This window comes from Brachyhypopomus gauderio, chromosome 19 (genome assembly GCF_052324685.1).
Source record: "Brachyhypopomus gauderio isolate BG-103 chromosome 19, BGAUD_0.2, whole genome shotgun sequence".
Lineage (NCBI taxonomy): Eukaryota > Metazoa > Chordata > Actinopteri > Gymnotiformes > Hypopomidae > Brachyhypopomus > Brachyhypopomus gauderio.
This window is the reverse complement of record NC_135229.1, coordinates 7,006,130-7,018,835: the sequence shown is the minus strand read 5'-3', so window position 1 is coordinate 7,018,835 and position 12,706 is coordinate 7,006,130. Positions and strand designations below refer to the sequence as shown.

Below are 12,706 nucleotides of genomic sequence, written 5' to 3'. Positions count from 1 at the left end.
ATTTTATCTGTAGTGTCCTTGGGTGTTATGAAAGGCGCTTTAAATAAAATGTATTATTATTTTTTATTTACTACAATGTAAATAGTCATGAAAATAAAGAAAATGCTTTGAATTTCTGGAGTGTGGCAGCAACTCCAGCATTAAATTAATACAGCCTATCTAAAAGGGCAGAACCAGAAGGTAACACAGACTTGGGAGCATTCTGAAACATTGGCATCCATCCACTACACCGTCAAACACGAGTGACCACGTGCAGTGACAGGATGACAGCCCTTCGCCCATGAACTGCTGGATCCTGTACCTTTATCTAAGGGGGCACGTTTACCTAACGCTAAACTAAATACGTTTTCAACCTAGACCTATAAGATTGAGACTGTGTCAGAGTCCCGAACACATTCTGGAATGTTATTCCATGGTTGGGAGGCCTTATAAGAAAATGCTCTTCCCCCTGCTGTTACCTTATTAATTGTTTTAACTAATAAGAGGCCAGCACCCTGTGATCTTAGTGGACATGGGGGTTCATAATAGGAGATAAGTTCCTGGAGGAAATCAGGAGCAAGCCCGTACAGTGCTTTGTATGTCATTAGAAGAATTTTTAAATCAATACTGAATTTAACTGGGAGCCAATGCCGGGCTGATAGGACTGGCCTGATATGCTCGACTATTCTAGTTTTATCTACGTATTTATCAAATGATAGGTCAGAGTCGAGTATGACAGCAAGATTTTTATTTATTTTTTTGTCAATTGTGATTTTTCACCGCAATCAAAATTTGTCCTCTGCATTTTTACCCATCTGTGCAGTTAGAACACACAAACACTAGTGATTACTAGGGGGCTGTGTTGCACACATGCCCAGAGCGGTGGGCAGCCCTAGCACGGTGCCCATGGAGCAGTTGGGGTTAGGTGCTTTGCTCAAGGGCACCTCAGTGATGTGCTCAGGCATGGGAATCAAACCCACAACCAGTTCCCTACCACCAGTCCATGACTGCCCATAGTCTGGTTCCTACTGAGCCAGGTGTAATGGGGTAGTCTGCTAGATTTAGCATTAGATTCCTGGTCTTGCGGCCTTTGGGCCCAGAAGGAGAACCTCCGTTTTGTCACTATTAAGTTGGAGCGATAATGGTGCATTTAACATCTCTTATGCAGGCCTTAATTTTTTCTAAACTGAATTTGTCATCAGGTTTGGCTGATATGTAAAGTTGGGTTTCAAATGCATAGCAGTGAATGTTGATACCATGTTTGACACCACTAGTCCCAATGGTAGCATGTATAATGTAAATAATAGTGGTCCTAATATGAAGCCTTGTGGGACTTAATATTTCACTTTTGTGCGTTTTGAGGGAATATTATTGAGCTCTACAAACTGATAGGGATTTGTTAAGTAAAAATTAAACCATTAAAAGGCTGTGCCTGAGATTCCAACCCAGTATTCTAACCTTTCTAGCAAGATCCTGTAATCTATTTTGTTAAAATGTGCACTAAGATCGAGAAGCAAGAAGGAGATCATTTGTTACTCTAACTAGGGCTGTTTCAGTACTGTGGTGGGCCCTAAATACAGATTGGAACTTTTCAAATGTGATTCCTATAAATATGTGATTTGCAGATATAAGCATAATTGCTGGGATACAGCTTTTTCTATGATCTTGCATATAAATGATGTGTTTGAAACTGGTCTTTCATAGTAGTACAGTTGGATCAAGATTTGGTTTCTTGATCAGAGGTTTAATGACTGCTAGCTTACAGGATTTGGGCATGTGACCTATTGTAATGGATGAGTTAACTATCGTTAGAAGAGGTTGTCACAACTGGAAATACCTATTTTAGTAATTTTGAGAGAACCGGGTCCAATGTGCAAGTAGTACAATTTAACGAGTGAGTGTAGTGTAAATAGGGAGGTGGACAGGTGATGGAAATCAATGCTTAGTGAGAATACTTAAAGAGCTTTTTATCATTTCAGTGTGTCACAGTGGGATATATTTCCCCACATATCCTTTTTAAGGCATGTACCACAGAAACTTCACTCAAGCCTCAAGCTATCAGAGACCCAAGGTTATGTTTGAATATTTTGTTTTCAAGCTGCCTGACAGCAATAAGGCTGATAAAGATCCATCACTTGGTCAGTGATATTTAAATTTGTACTCTGTACTTTCCTCTCTTACATTATATTGACCATGTACACAGGTCTGTGTCAACACTGATTAACATTTTTGCAATGTTATACAAAAACATCCCCAGCTGGAGATTTGCCCTGTTTTTCCCTTTAGTGAAATTAATGATAATTTTTTTGTGTAACTGTAATACTTCTGGTGTAAACCAGTGACTGCTTGGGAAAAGACCTGGTGACTACATGGAGAGTCTGCTGACAGGAGGAAATAGACCCCAATGGAGCTGGCGTGGGTTAGCTCCCCATGCTGGCAGGAGTGCCTGAAGGAACCTAGCGAGGGGCCTCGCATTGACCAATACTTCCTTAGGAGTGCAGAAAATAAGTCAAGTGAAACCCAGTGGCAGGATAAGCACCAAAACCCCAACTGAAGCACCTTCATGCATAAGAGCACTACAGCTTGGCAGCAGCTGGAACTCGGTATAATGACGGGATGCACCATATTTCCTCTGGCATTCACCCTGGCTATGGAGGGGAGCATGTGGATGTAGGCATATGTCTGCCACCAATCAGGGCATACATTGACAACATGACCATCATAACATCTAAGAAACCATGCACAAAACGGCTGTTGGAAAAGCTTCAAAGTAAAATATCTTGGGCAGGAATGAAGATCAAACCCTGCAAGTCAAGGAGCATCTCAGTTGTCAAAGGCCAAATCACCAATGACACTTTCACCATCAACGATGAGCCAATCCCTACAATCCTACAGAAACCAATTAAAAGTCTTGGATGCTGGTACAATGCCACCCTCAGTGATACTGTAACGTTTGTGGCGACTGGAAGTGATGAGGTGGACGCATGTGCTGAACAGAGCAAGGTGTTTTGAAGGGCAATCCAAAATCAGGGTCATATAAACAGGAAAGGGTCAAATCTAGGAGTGAGTCATTCATATTTAATAAAACTAATCAAAACCAACAAGAACAGACCTATGAACCACAGGGATGTTACCACATAATGACCAGCACAGACTACACAGAAACCAGGGATAAAATACAGGGGAAATCAAGGAAAACCAAGTACAAACACCTGGGAATACTAATGAGGGGCAGGGTTACAAACAAGGATCGTAACAGATACAGAACAAATAGAACAGCTCAGACAGGACACCATCAGCGGCCTGAACCAAACCAACAACACTAGCCTCCCAGGGAAACTAAAGCTATGGTGTGCCAAAGCAGTCAGTCAGCCGCAGCAAGGACAGTGGATGAGATGGAATGGAATTGCCAAAAATAAAATCTCCTGGAGCGAGCTGTGAAGTCTAACAGACTAAGCTTTATCATAAAAGCCACTTATGGCATTCTGCCTACGCCAGCAAACTTACACCTGTTTCTTTGTGAGGACCAGGCATGTTCCTTGTGCAACTTTGAGCTCAAGATTTAAATTCAAATGCAATTACTCCATTTATATTGCAATATGGTAGACATTCATATTTCATTACACATACATTATTTGTGCCTTTATTTAAATGAAAATGTATTTCCTAATTTGAATTATCAGGTTTCATGTGATCATGCATAGATTGTATCAAAGTTATGATTAAAATGTTATTTACTTAATATGCATTTTCATTCCATGATAATCTGAATTCACTGCTGATTGCGTCTACTTTGCCTGGTGCTGACTCAGGAGCACCCTCCTGTGGTAGCTGGAGGAGCCGCATCCGAAAAGTAGTGCTAAAATGAATCACCAACACACACACACACAAAGCTAAAAAAAAATCAGCATGTGATTTAGTTTCATGATTAGAATTTATCTGCCATAAGAATATGTCTTTTGGGTCTTTATCACTTTATTAAATTCAATTTATAATCACTTCATACTGGGGCAGAAGATAGAGGGAAGATAGAGGGCATGAACAGATCACCTGGTACCCGAAATCCCATCTATACAGCTACAGGTAAGCAGTCTCATTTAGTGCAATTAATAAGATTTTAGGCCTGTGTCATGGTGTATGTATGAGTTATTATTTTAATTGTTTAAATATAAATATAAAATATGAAGGACCAACACACCTTTCTGGGTGAATTGTCTAAGTGATACAGACTTGTAATTTGTAGTAAGTTTGTAATTGTAAATCAGTGTATACCAAACTGGTCCTACACCTTAGTCCAATCATATCTCATCTTCACACATTATTTCACTCAGTGACATTCGATGATGAGCTCTTGCCCCTTGCTGTCATGGTATGCTTAGCTGAACATATGTGTGCTTATAGGTCATTTACACCTTTATTTTATGCAAACATGTAAGTGCCAGCTTTACATGTCAGGCACTTATGACCGGACTCAGCCCAAAGGAGCTACATGGGTCAGTAGAGGCAGTACATTTACATTTATGGCATTTGGCAGACGCCCTTATCCAGAGCGACTTACATTTTTATCTCATTTTTATACAAGTGAGCAATTGAGGGTTAGGGCCTTGCTCAGGGGCACCTCAGTCATGGCCTCAGGTCTGGGAATCGAACCTGCAACCTTCCAGTCACAAGACCAGTTCCCTAACCGCCAGGCCATGACTGCAGTACTAGGAGAGGCAGTACTAGGAGTACTAGGAGCCTAAGCTGGTGCGTGAGGCTGAGAGATACCAACTTTACATAGTTGGGCTCACCTCACCACACAGTTTGGGTTCTGGAACAAATCCTCTTGAAAGAGGCTGGACTTTCAGAGGGTGGAAGGTGGAAGGAGAGCCAAAGGTGGAGGGCAGGAGTGAGCTTATTCATAGCTCCCTGGCTCGCTGCCTGTGTTTTGGGGTTTTTCTTGGTAGACAAGAGGGTTGCTTCTCTGATGCATTAGCACAAACAATGTCTCAACAGTGTACTTAAATGTAACTAACAGCATTCGTCAAACACTCACACCTGCTCATGATTACCATAGAACGCCGACCCAGTACTCTCTAAATCTGTCTGCCAGTCTTATTGCTCTTTGCGCGCTGCTCAAGATCTGTCTGCAAGTCTCATCTCTTTGCACGGTGGTCAAAATCTGTCTACGAGAGTCTCTCTGCGCTTCAGCATCCACTGTCCCCACTCCATCAGTTTACGTGGCCAACTACTTCATGGCTGAGTTTCTGTCATTTCCAAACACTTCCATTTTCTTAAAATACAGCTGACAGTTGACTGTGGAATATTTAGGAACAAGGAAGAGGGACCCATTCTTTCACAAATGTTTGTAAAAAAAAAAATAGTCTGCATGCCTAGGTGTTTCATTTTATACACCTGTGGCCATGGATGTGATTGAAACACCTGATTCCGATAATTTGGATGGGAGAGCGAATACTTTTTGGCAATAAAGTGCTTGACAATGCCCGTTATTTTGTTTATTTTATTTTATTATTTTTATTCCACAGCAAATTTCTTCAGTGAGAGCTGTGTGCATGGTGCAGACCCCACGTCCAGCCTGTGTGCACTGTGTGCAGGCAGTAGCAGCTATTTCGGGGAACATGTGGCCAAATGCAAAGCCAGCTCAGATGAGCTTTACTTCGGCTATGCTGGGGCATTCTGGTATGGTTCCCATGAAACCAGTAGCACTTTATGTGCTATTATGTGAATAAAACATTCTGGTCAGGTCCAATTATATGTCATGTGTAGATTCTGAAATGGTATTATTGTGCTTGTGACTGTTCTCTCACAGGTGTCTGTCTGAAGGCACTGGTGATGTGGCCTTTGTTAAATATACAACTGTACAGGAAAATACAGATGGTAAGATGTTCCTAATAATGCTAAGTTATAACATTAGTCCTTTGTACTGTAAACATTTTAATTAACAATCAACCACATTTGGGGTCTAATGAGTCACATAACTTCAATGAGAAGGAGTTTCAGTTAATTAAACATGGCCTTCCACACATTCTGCACTTCCTCTCTAGGAAAAGGTCCACAGTGGGCTAAATCTCTGAAAACAGCAGACTTTAAGCTGATCTGTCCTACAGCACCTGAGCTACAGCACCTGTAACCTTGCAGTAGTTCCAGCCCACGCCATCGTGACTCGACCAGAGAAGCACAATGAAGTGGTATCTGTGCTCAAGAAGCAGCAGGAAAATGCAGAGATTTCTGCAAAGGAGATGGTATTAGTCACCCAATGATAAGATGGTGGTAGTCAACATCACCTTTTCATATCAGAATCAGAATCTATTTATTTCACCAAGTATGTTGCACATACAAGGAATTTGGCTTGGTGAGAGCAACACAAATATGACATGTAACAATTACACAGACTATTTACAAGTACTTCACTAGGGAAGAAGTAAATAAACAATAAATATATATATATATATATTAGGAGGTTTTAGGTAAGGGAGGTTAATGTAGTTGGTGTTAACGTACAGAAGGAACATATTGAGATGTACAGTGCAATACTGTCAGGAAATCCACAGAATCCAAATCCACTAGAGTCTGGTACTGACAGCTGGGACAGTTTGGTTTGAAGTAGCTGCGGCACAACGGTGTTGAAAGCCGAGCTAAAGTCCACAAACAGAACACTAGTGTAGGTGATGATGGTTTTTTTGGGGACTGGGATGATGGTGGAGGTTTTGAACCAGTCTGGGACACAGCAGAGCTCCAGTGATCTGTTGGAGGTGCAGGTGAAGACTGCTGCTAGTTGGTCACAGCAGTGTTTTAGGGTTTATGGAGAGACTGAGTCAGGGCCCGGGGCTTACCTCACCTCAGGGCCGGCCCTTCCACTAGGCAATATAGGCAAATACTAGGGGCGCCATCTGTCCAGGAGGGTGCTCGCGTGCATGCGTTTTATTTGGGTTTTTTTTTTTGTTTTTTTTTTTTTTTACAAATGAACAGTCCACATAATCATAATTTAATTGTTTATTAATATTAGTCAAATTAATTATTATAATTATAACAACACACGACACCTATCACCCGCTTAGCAATATTTTAAAATATGAAAATTATTAAAAAGATTACCTCAGCAAGTTTTTTAAATAAATATATATTAAAACACACATATGTTCCTCTGTTCATTGCAGATTCACTTTTGAAATAATAACAATGTTGCAGAAGGCAAATTGCACTGGTGGTAGTTTTGGTTTATTTTTTTTATTATTATTAATATTTGCAGAGTTCTTCTCTGCACTACTTTATGTAAAATAGTTTTAGCATATTTTTTAAGCAACACATTTATATTTATTTCTTGTTGTATGGTAATATTTATAATTCATTTGCTTTTTATTTGTTTCTTTAATACAGTCAACCCGATGATTGATGATGCAGGGGGCACCAACCAAAACCTGGCCTAGGGCACCACATTGGTCAGGGCTCTGCCTCACCTTCTGTCTGCTGAAGAGTCTGAGGACGTCCTGCAGGCTGATTGAGAGACACGCAGGAGGAGAGAGACAGCGTGGGGGATGAGGGGGGGGGGGTGTTTGGGGGAGATCATTTGTTGATTGTCTCTTGTGCATTCAAGTCTGCAGTCGAACTCATTCAGGTCGTTGGTGAGCTGTCGGTTGTTCAGGAGATGTGGGGGGGGGGGGGGGGGGGGGGGGGGGGTGGTTCTTTCTCACCTTGTGGTCAGTGAGAAACTGAAGATTATTCCAGGATGGGTCGTTAGCAGTGATGTGGCTATTCAACTGCTCTCAATACTTTCTCTTAGCAACTTTAATACCTTTCTCCAGTCTGTACTTGGCCTTTTGTAGGCTGTTCTGTCTCCGCTCCTGCCTCCTTTTCCCGCCAAACCTGAGTTCTGCAGTAAACCAGGGTTTGTTATTGCTATATTTAACCCGTGGTGTGGTTGAGATACAGCTGTCCTCACAGAAACGTATGTATGACAACAAAGTGTTTGTGTATTCATCCAGTCCTTCTGTCGCCTCTGCAAACACAGCCCAGTTTGTGGATTCAATGCAGCCCTGCAGCCTCTCAGCCTCTCTAGTCTACTAGTCACTATGGACTAGTGGACTAGAGAGTTCACTAGTTCCCCCTGGCCAGAATGAACGAGCTAAACTCTCTGGGAGAGTAAAACAGCCTGCAGTTAATGAACAGAGCCTCCAGATGAGGAGAACATGACGTTAACAATACGGTAGTGTCACTAAACCAGCGCTCGATGATGTAGAAGCAGATTCCTCCTCCCCTGCTCTTCCCACTCCGCACCGCGTCTCACACTCTGATGAATCTTGAATAAATTGTGGTATAATTCCAGGAGCAATGTTGTCTGTGAAGGTCAGCAACTGTTCTCTGTTCCAGCTAAATGAATTTGATGTACAATCGACAACATTAATTAACAAAAACAGACACCATACGGAGGAGGCACCATCATGCTTCCATATAACTTGATTATTTTGTTCCTTTGTTTCTGTAGTTCACAGTCCCCACAGTATTACCACTTGACATTGCAGGGGTTCATTAGATCTTGGAAAAACAATACATATCACAACACCTTCATTTTCTGCTCACTGAAGATGAGTGACTTTGTGCTTTCATTGATTTCATTTCAGGTCAAGTTTGGTGCTACCTTCTCTGAAGCTCCCTTCAAGGTGTTCCAGTTAGATTATGGTTCAAACCTACTCTTTAAAGATTCCACTAAATATCTCCAATAAGTTTCCTCAGCAAAGTCCTATAAGGACTTCCTGGGCTCAACCTACGTAGACACCATGGACTCTCTTCGCGTTTGTTCTGCTTATGTCTCAGATAAAAAAAGTACAGTAAAAAAGGCTTACAAATTCACAATATTCACAATTCAATGAGGTTTGTAGCATTTATGTTCCTAGTACAAATCATAACCCTCTTGAGATGAACTTTCCAAATCTGCCTGGCTGTTTTCTGCCAGTGAAGATGCTGTTTGAAGTTTGAAGCCAGCACTCCAAGTTAAAGGAGTTTGCTAAGTAATTGTGCTGTGCTGGTAATATTCAATGCCAAGATAAAATCCAAGAACAGAGTGCATACTTCTTTAGTGTTCAGGGTGCTGAAGGATTAGTTGAAGTCCCATGTTTACCATGTCATCCACCAAGCTATTGGCCCAGTATATAAACCAGGGGTCACCATGTCGCCCGCGAGGACGTTATGAGTTGCCCGCGGGCTTGTTTTAAAAATACCCCCCCCTCCGCTCAACAACTTTCGTTCGCCAACAACCCCCCCCCCCCCCCCCCCCCCCCCGTCTCAACAACTTTAGCCTCGGTTTATGCTTATCAATCTAGCCCTCCGCAATAATTGGTATCCAAGAAGTAGCTCCCAGTTTCAAAAAGGTTGTTGACCCCTGATATAAACTAAAGGGGGTTGTGTATGTATTTCATGACCACAGAGGTCAGGGCAACAGGTCTGCAATCATTAAATTGTGTGATGGCTTTTTGGATATAGGCAAAACAGGAGGTTACTTTGCACAGTTCCAGTGACTTGTTGAAGGTGTAAAGACAGATGAGAGCTGGTCTGCACAGACCCACAGACAGGGTGAAACTCCCATCAGTCTTCGTTATGTTTGTACTTTGAAGAGTCAGTGTATATCTTCACAGAACGTCAGGGCTGACTGGGTATCTGGGTGTCAATGGGGTGTGGCTTGTGTTTGCATAAGTGCATGTGGCGATGGGCTTTTCGAACCTGCAGTAGAAGGTGTTAAGATCGTCAGGGAGCTGATGATTTCCCATTGTCTACTACAGGAGGTGACCTTTTGTAGCTGGTGATGTCCAGCAGGCTTTTCTAGATGGTTGATGGCTCATTGGTTGACATCATTCTATGGAGCTTGTTTGAGAAGCTTTTCACAGTTTCTTTATTCATGGGATTCCTTGTCCATCCCCACTTCTATAGGCTTCCTGCTTGGTTTGGTGCAGCTGTTTCAGTCTGGCACTAAACCTGGGCCCATCATTGTTGTGTTTAATGCAAGTCCTGGTGGGAACACAGAAGTTATCACAAAAGCTGATGTAGGATATCACCGTGTCCAAGTAGGCAGCTTATAGCATTATCAAGCACAACCTAGTCTGTTAATTCCAATAACACAAGTCCCCAGTAACATATGCAATCATCTGAATACCATCAAGAATTAATCAGAATTAAGGTAAATGAATCCAGTTATATTTTCTTTACATATTTATTTTACATTTTACATTCTAAAAAATAAAGTATTATGCCAGCAAAAATATTAAGGAAATATTTTCCATTCGTCTTTTTGAGTTATGCCAACTGCTGAGTTTACATTTACATTTACATTTACAGCATTTAGCAGATGCTCTTATTCAGAGTGACTTACAAAAGTGCTATGTAGTTGCTTGGAATCTCCAAGGTAGAATAGATAGTCGAGTTGTGTTTGACCAAATTTTATTGTATGCAAAGAAAATGATAGCATGGTAATGTGATTTATTACATCAATTTTTTTATTAACTTGAAGTTTTTGGGCACATATTTAGGTTTAACGTATGAAGATAGGTCTTTATCGGCCTTTATTAATTGTCTGTTCAAAATGTGTGCATTTTCAAAATTTGTGAAGGGGTTTAGCAGTGTAATCCACGCAAATTATGGGGTATGACCTTTGTTCTAACTAAGAAGATTTCCCCCCGCCCCATAACCATTAAACCATGACTCTGTCCATGTTCGTGAATAGAATAAAGTAACCAGTAGATGTTATGTGTTGTTGGGACAATCTGTTCAATTTCACTATGCTTTCTGTCCAGACGTCAGAATAATGTGTCACAGTTAACTCAAGAATATCTGTGGATGGTTTATGTGATATCCAAAGTTCAATCTGGCCGCAGGGGGAAGATGCTATGTGACTTCTGGGTTGTCACTGACACAGTAGCTAATTTCAAACCTCTCTGGGTTTAAGAAAGCATCAGTGAGTTATTGATGTTAAAAGCTTTGATTGACATTAATTCATATAAAGGCAGTTCTTTAAGGAATTGGCTATGGCTTCATAGTCTGAACTTTGCTCCAACTTGAACACTTGAACAGTCAGTGAGGCTCCATTGCGTCTGAGAGGGATTTGAAGGAAGGGGCATGAAACTCTGGCCTAAAGACTGTGGAAATATCATCATCCCAGACAATGGGTGATTATCAACTATCTGAAGAGCTGAATACCACTATTGCAGGTTTGAAAAGGCCAGACCTCACACCTCATACAGAGAGCCATACAACCAAAATCACCCCCACCCCCACCCCCTGCCATCGCTCTCATTACTCTCACCTGCACCTCAGTTCCTACTTACATTCTGAGTGTATTTTGAGTGTAAATATATAGATGGAAATTCTGAAGTGAAGGGGACCAAGCTGTACATACCATCTGCGCCCCTGACCCAGTGTGTAGTCATGCTGACATTATTTGATTTGACACTGTCTAACTTTTTCAGTGTGCAACAATGCAACAAATCTGTCCACTGCAACAATTCTGGTGTTTGGATAGAATTAGAATACAGTAAGTGATGCTTCCAGGACCATGGTCCATTGCAGTCTAACCATTGCATATGTCATTAATCTCTAGGGCTGTATTCAACTAAGGATTTTCATAGTCGAATCTGATTCGTCAGCTTTCCCCTTTAGTCGAATCGGGTTTATTTATTTTTTATTTAGAGCATCTTAAACGGGATCCCGTTCTCATTCAGGACTTTTTTCCTCTTCAAAGTAAAAACCTAAAACACTCAGATAAATGAATAAATACGGTAGGTTGGCTTTATTCAGCTTTTATTTATTTACTTACTTATTTTTTTATGAAACGTTAGAGAACATTAACCGTCAGTGCGCATTGCGCATATCGAACGGTCAGACAGGCACTGTGCAAAATGTCAAAAATATTTTAAATAAAATATGCCTGCCTGAAAATATAAAAAAATTGACACACAACAGCATAAAAATATAAGGAAAGGTTCAAGTAACGGGGTTTAAAAGCAAACAACAAAAAATGTTTATAGGCTTACTTGCCGAGACGCACCGCGACGAGACACGACCGAAACGACAAACGGCTGAACTGTTTTTTTTTCTTCGCCTTACGCGTTTTAAATGGTATGCCATGTTGGTTGTTGTCGTGCGAAATGAAAGACGTTGATGACATAACTTGCACTTTACTCATCTTTATCTTTTTCAAAATACTTTTGAAGTTTTTTAGTAGCCATTATAATCTCGGTAGATGCTGCGTATTCTGCGTGTTCAGCTCCGCTCGGTTGGATTGTGCAACTGCAGGGTGTGATTTATTAATGTGTAGTAAGGAAGATGCCTATTGTTAATGCGCAAACACCATTTTAAAATGTTTATAAACAGAAATTAGGATGATTTTATTTGACAAAAGGCTATATATAACGAAAACAAAGACATTTCATGTAACAACTAATGCTTAGCTGCATCCATGGGCACCTCCACGCTGTTAGAATGGTACATTCGACTATGACGTTCATAGTCGACTAGGGGGTATAGTCGACTATAGTCGAATCAGCGACTATTGCAGGACACCCCTAGTGTTTACTCTTTGGAATTACCCAGTTGCTACCTCAGAATGATATTTCTGGAATACCAACTATTCACCCCTATTAATCTCTGCTGTCTTCCAAAGTCCTTATGTGCTACTGTCTTACAGAAACTTTATATAATGATAACACTGTTACTCTACAGTAACAAATTAATCTTCAGTGTG

The 12,706-nt window shown here is 41.0% G+C and overlaps 1 pseudogene; it reads left to right on the top strand.

Annotated features, from left to right (window-relative positions):
- Positions 1-5,458: 5,458 nt before the first annotated feature.
- Positions 5,459-6,239, top strand: LOC143483360 (serotransferrin-like; annotated as a pseudogene).
- Positions 6,240-12,706: the final 6,467 nt, after the last annotated feature.